The following is a 5,912-nucleotide window of genomic DNA, read 5'->3' as shown; positions in this document are numbered from 1 at the left end:
TTTGTTTTTTTTGCTTTTTTTACGGTACCTCCAAGCTAGATGCTAAATTTAATATTCTTCCGAATCCAGTTCAAGCGATCCCGAAATAACAGTGCGCTGAGATATTTTCAAAACGGGGACCACCAAATCTTCATCTCCGCTACATTTCAGCTTGCTTGAATTTCAAATGGTGACTGCTTCGAGCCTCCTTTTATCGCTTTCCTTATACTTAAGATTTAAGAAATGTCAGAAGAGTATACAAGGCTTTTATATTACTCAAAACGTGTCGATTTTGAAAAACAGATCATGCTATTTGTATGTTTCCCAGAAAAATATACCGGTTGATAGATTTACAGTTAAGTGGTTAACGAAGCATTCTTCACGAAATCTTGTAATTGTGTAGTTTCATATTGCTTTTTGGGAGAGCACGAAAGAGATTTGAATTGCATACGCACCTGGAAATTAGTCATTGCGCTTCCGTTTTAGGGACCTTCTCGGATAGCTGTTGGTGTTTTTTTTCCGGACACCCGTTCAAGCTTTTCGGAATTGCATCAGTTCTGTTTTGCCTGTTTCATTTTTGCATATTAAATCACTCCTTTTTTGCAAGTACAAGCAAATTATTAATTACGCAAATTATTTTTTTTTTCTACTCAGCAATAGGCTGGATAGATGCACCTCGGAAACAATCACCAATTCCATTCAAAGGACAACCAAAATATCCTACTTTTAACCAAAGGGGCCTTCAGATGCATAGATCGGCAGCTTCCATAGGATTGGCATAGGAATAAATCGGTAAACATGTCCCCCCAAGCTCACCATAAATTGACTTAAGAAAATTAAAAAAGCACCATCACCTTTTTAATGACGCTTGCAGCATTGTGGCTAATAACACCGGTTCGAAGTCTTGGTATGGGTCGTTGATACTTTGCAGAATTACTTACATATCACTTCTAGCCATTAGAGCTTATAAATACTGAGAAGCTTGTAGTTTTATTCCAGTTTTCCTTTTGTGTCTCCTCGTAACGTTTCATGTAAAGTTAGAAACAATTTGAAAGCATTTTCGAATTTCTCGTCATTAACATCAACAACAAGTTTGAGCCCAACGTTGATCATTGACCACCTGTCAAGGACGCCTTCGGCATTGTCAAATAACGACTGTTTGAGGTCTTGTTAATGGTTGTTGACATTTGCAGAATTACTTCTAGCCATTAGAGATAAAAATAGCTTTCATGTTTTTGTCTGGCGAGTTAGAGACAGTTTGCAGCATGTTTTTAGTTTTAAGAATGCAGCATGCTTTATATGCGCATATCCACTGGTGAAGCACTTCCCCCATATTTTTTACTGACTAGAACAACCAAACACACCACAATAAGTATTTTTAGTACAAAAAAGATTCGTAACTTACAGTTTCCGTCACTTATAACAGATTTCAATTTTCGCTTCAGTAGTGGTAATAACAATATTTTTGCAGCTTTCATCCTTTGTTTTAACTTTGTCGTGCCTTTCTTCCATACTCTCTGCGTGAAGTATTAAATATTTCAGCGCCCAATTCCACTTCCTTCGACTTGTATCAGAAACCCAGCTGTCTTCAAACCTCCGACATTCGTCAGATGAGCTTCGCGCACGAAATCTTCCACTCCCTAGTAACAACCAATACTCCTTATGGGGCGCCGATTGGGACATTATTGTATATTTTAAAAATATATCGTAAACTTACAATTTATGCTAAACTTTCGGTGTTATGGAGTGTTCTCAGTATGAACTTTATGCAGAACTCAACAATTATGGTCAACTTTACTTGTACGGTTTAGTTTGTCCTAAACTTGTTCTTTTGTGGAGCGTTTTAACTGGAATTTAATGCCAAACGCAAAATTCATGCAAAACTCAAAATTTATTCCCAACTCAAAATTTATGGCATGATGCATTGCGCGCAAAACAACCAGCACGGGAGGAACTGGTACGGGTGGCATCTTCAATACAATATGGCGGTCTTGCTTTATTTTTCACTGCTGCATGGCAACTTGTGTCTGAAGTGGAATCGTACTTTTCATCTCCATGAAGATGGCAACCTAAACAGACTCGAACTACTGGAGGGTCGTCTGGAAGAGGCCTGAGAGACCAATTATGTTGTTTTTCACCGATCGGAGGACTTAAGGAAAATCTTCCTACGGTGAGATTTTCTTCATTTCTCGCCTAGAGTTAGGTCATGAAGTACTTACCGCAAAATGAAAAAAAAAATGGGGTTCACCGACTTTGTTTCGGAGAAAATGGCAGTGGAAAAATGCTTTAATTTCGAGAAATCAATCATAATAGCGAGATGTAGCCTTATCTGCTCATCCATCGAAAATCATAAAAATAAACTGTTAGAGTGAAGGCTTCCGTGCATAGGTTTTTAGGAGTGGGATTTTAGATAACTGCATACCGCTAGGGATGTCGTAAACAGTAGAGTTCATCCTCGACGAGCGTTTTCGTACGCTTTATCCGTTGCAACCACTACCGGAATTCGATGGCACGAGGAAAGAAAATGTTAAAAAAAGATAACTCTTACGGTGGGAATTTTTTTCATTTCATCATGTTTGTAGATAGTAAGTAAAGTAAGAGATCCATCATTAAAAAAAAATAGGGGCTACCGATGATCTAAAACGAGTAAAATCGATGTGACTTTGTAAAGCTCTTGGAAATTACGTTTATCACGCTTTTGCGTGACCTGTCGGGGAAGGACTGGAACCCAAGTGAGGTTCGATCTTTGAAGGGATGAAAGGTTTTTACCGAAAAAAAAAAAAAAACTTCCTCGAGCATAGCAACGAGGTTTTAAGGAGGCGTCATCTTCATTTGGTAAGTGTTTTGTATAATATCTCTTCACTGCCGTCATGTTCATCTTCTGGAGTGTGGTTTTTGCTAAATTTAATCGCTGGTTGTTTCCACGCAGGTCCGCACTATTCAAGTGGACGAGGACGAAATACTGCTCTGTTTTCACGAAAGTAAAGGAAAGGAACTTCAAAAACGTGCATTCATTTGAACTTAAAGTGCGTAGGGTAATAAAAACATTTTTAAAAAGCAGCTCATTAAATTTACGCAACGGTTCGTCCTCGAGTTTTCCAAACTTTCAGCCTTTACTCGATCAGCTACCTTTCCCAGAGCTTTTCTATCCTCCTGCTCACCTCTCTTTAACGTTTTAGGATGATTCGGAAATAAATTTGCCATTCTTTTACCGGCCTGGAACTTCTTCCCCGGCGTTTTTGTGGCCATCTTATTTTAACTAATGCTTGAAAAATATTTATGAAAGTCAAGTAGACTAGTGCACGACTGATAAAACAACACGAATGTCAGTCGTGCAGTAGTCTGTTTGACTTTCATAATATTTACTGGGTTGCCAGTATGGCAATCCCAGTCGGAAAGCGGGTGGGATTTGTTTGTTTCATTTTTTTTCTTTTTTTTCTTTTTTTTTTTCCGTGTCGGTAAAAGTCTTGCCTGTCACTCCCCTGGTAAGTGGTGTCTTTGTGCATAGAGCCTTCTGCGCGTATTTTCTTAGGATCGAGAGGGTAGTGGAAATGCGTAGATTTCTATGGTGGACACAGTAGAATCATTAACTTGGCCTGCAATGGCGTCGAAAGTCATGTAACGCAAATGGCGTTTAGTGGATCCTTAACCAAAATATACCCTTATGGAGCTCAATAATGGAACGTCAGTTGGATAAACTAGGCAGGCGGTGAAAAACAAACACCTGGAATCTAAAAGCGACGAGTCATGGACTTCGAAACAATCTATCGCCCGTAGAGGCGAAATCAAAGTGAGCTGTATTTCTAATATTTTACCAAGTGTGCTGTTATGTAGAACACTGAAACCAAATGGAAAATTCTCTGGTAACTTACGGATTCAACAAAGACAGAGAACAAATGGAACACCTTAACTGGATCAGTGTGTTAAGTCAATTGGATTGATGATCTGGAATCTTAAAAGCGACGAGTAATGGACCTCGACGACAATCTTTCACCCGTCCAGCCGAAATCAAAGAGAGCTGTATTTCCAATATTTTATCACGAGCGTAGTGTTAACCAAATGGAAAATTATCTGGTAACTTATGGGTTCAACAAAATCAAGTAAAAAAAATAATTGGAAATGTGACAGTCAAGAATTATTTGAAAGAAAGCGTGTCGACTATTTTGTGCATCATTATTCAAGGAGAAGGTTCTTCAGGAAAGGGTTTGAACCTGAAATTTATTTTGTTGCGTACATGGTTATTTGACACGATTGAGTGCACGCAATGAAATTGGAAGAGGTTTTTGCCTCTAAGACCAAGTAGGTATGTTGTTTGTTTTAATAAATGTTTTGCTGGAAAAGGATATGTTTTAGGTCACCCATTCAGATACTAACCCCGCCGGACAGGGTTTATATTGAAGCATGCCCGCCGATCTACCGATTGAGGGAGGACAACCCGTACAAGCTGTCCAAGCACTGATATTTACCAGTAACGTCCCTGTTCCTCCAAAAATTGAATTATCTGGAAACCTTGCTAATAAGTGGAAGCAATGGAAGCAGGTTTGGAGTGCTTACGAATTAATCACGCGTCTCAATGAGCAGACCGACGAGTATCGAGTGGCTACATTTATCACATGCATTGGTCCGAAAGCTCTCACTATTCACAATGGCCTTCCGTTCCAGAGCGAAGACGAGAAGAAGAATTTAGCGAAAATCCTCGAGTTATGGGAATCCTATTGCTTCGGGAAACGAACATTCTTTATGAAAGATATCGCTTCAACAATCGCAATCAAGATGCCGGTGAATCAATCGACACTTACACATCAAATTTGAGATCTCTTTCAAAAACTTGCAACTTTAGAACGCTTAAAGACGAAATGATAAGAGACAGGATTGTCTGTGGAGTTCGTGACAGCTGTTTAAAAAAAAACTACTCCAAGTACCGGACCTTACGCTTGAAAAGTGTATAGACATGTGCCACAGCGCCGAAGCCACGTCGACTCCACTGGAAGCTATGTCAGCGCAAAATTCGCATGCACCCCAACCCCTTGAGGTGAACTTTGTCAAAAAGCCCTCCAAAGGCACGGATAGACCATCCTTTGTAAAAGATTGCTGATTTTGTGGTCAAACGCATGAGAAGGAGAGATCAAAGTGTCCAGCTTTTGGGAAAATTTGCTCTGCTTGTCAAATAGAGAATCATTTTGCATTGAAATGTTCCCAAAAAAAGAAGCTGCACAAGACAAAGAAACCAAGGAACAGGAAACCTCCACAAAAGCATTCAGTGAATCAGTTTGACTTTGATGAAAGTGAAGAGGAAATTCTCTCTGTATCCTGCTCCGAAGAAGAAATCAATGCCGTTGATAACTACTCAAACAAGATCCTGGCCACTATGAAGATTGGTGGGAAGGACGTGAAAATGCTAATTTACTCAGGTGCATCCTGCAATGTTCTGCCCATCAAATATCTCCCCAAAGGAACTGTGGTTGAGAAATCGAGTCACACCCTCAAAATGTACTCCAAGTCAGCCATGTCAGCCGTTGGTAAAGCAAAAATCTCCCTAGTTAATCCTTAGAGCATGGAAAGCTATCTGATCGACTTCGCTATTCTTGATGGCAATTTTGCTCCATTACTCGGTCTGGAAACTGCTCAGATGATGAAGCTACTGGTTGCGCAAACTCAGAACATTTTGTCCATTACATAAGATACATCGTCCTGCGATACTCAGAAGCCTAAGTTCACAAAAGATACAGTGATGAGTGAAGGACAAAAACACTTCTTCCAACAGTAACAAGTCTTCTGAAACCTACGACAACCCCTGGTGTGCGAGAGAAACTTCTTAAGAAGAAAGAGCGTCAGACCTATTACTACAACAGAGGAACTCGAGAGCTGTCGCCCTTACGCAAAGATGATGCTGTTGTAATAATACCTAGTCCCCAAGCTCGATAGTGGAAGAA

Source organism: Montipora capricornis, chromosome 13, assembly GCF_036669925.1.
Source record: "Montipora capricornis isolate CH-2021 chromosome 13, ASM3666992v2, whole genome shotgun sequence".
Taxonomy (NCBI): domain Eukaryota; kingdom Metazoa; phylum Cnidaria; class Anthozoa; order Scleractinia; family Acroporidae; genus Montipora; species Montipora capricornis.
This window is presented reverse-complemented; position numbering follows the sequence as displayed.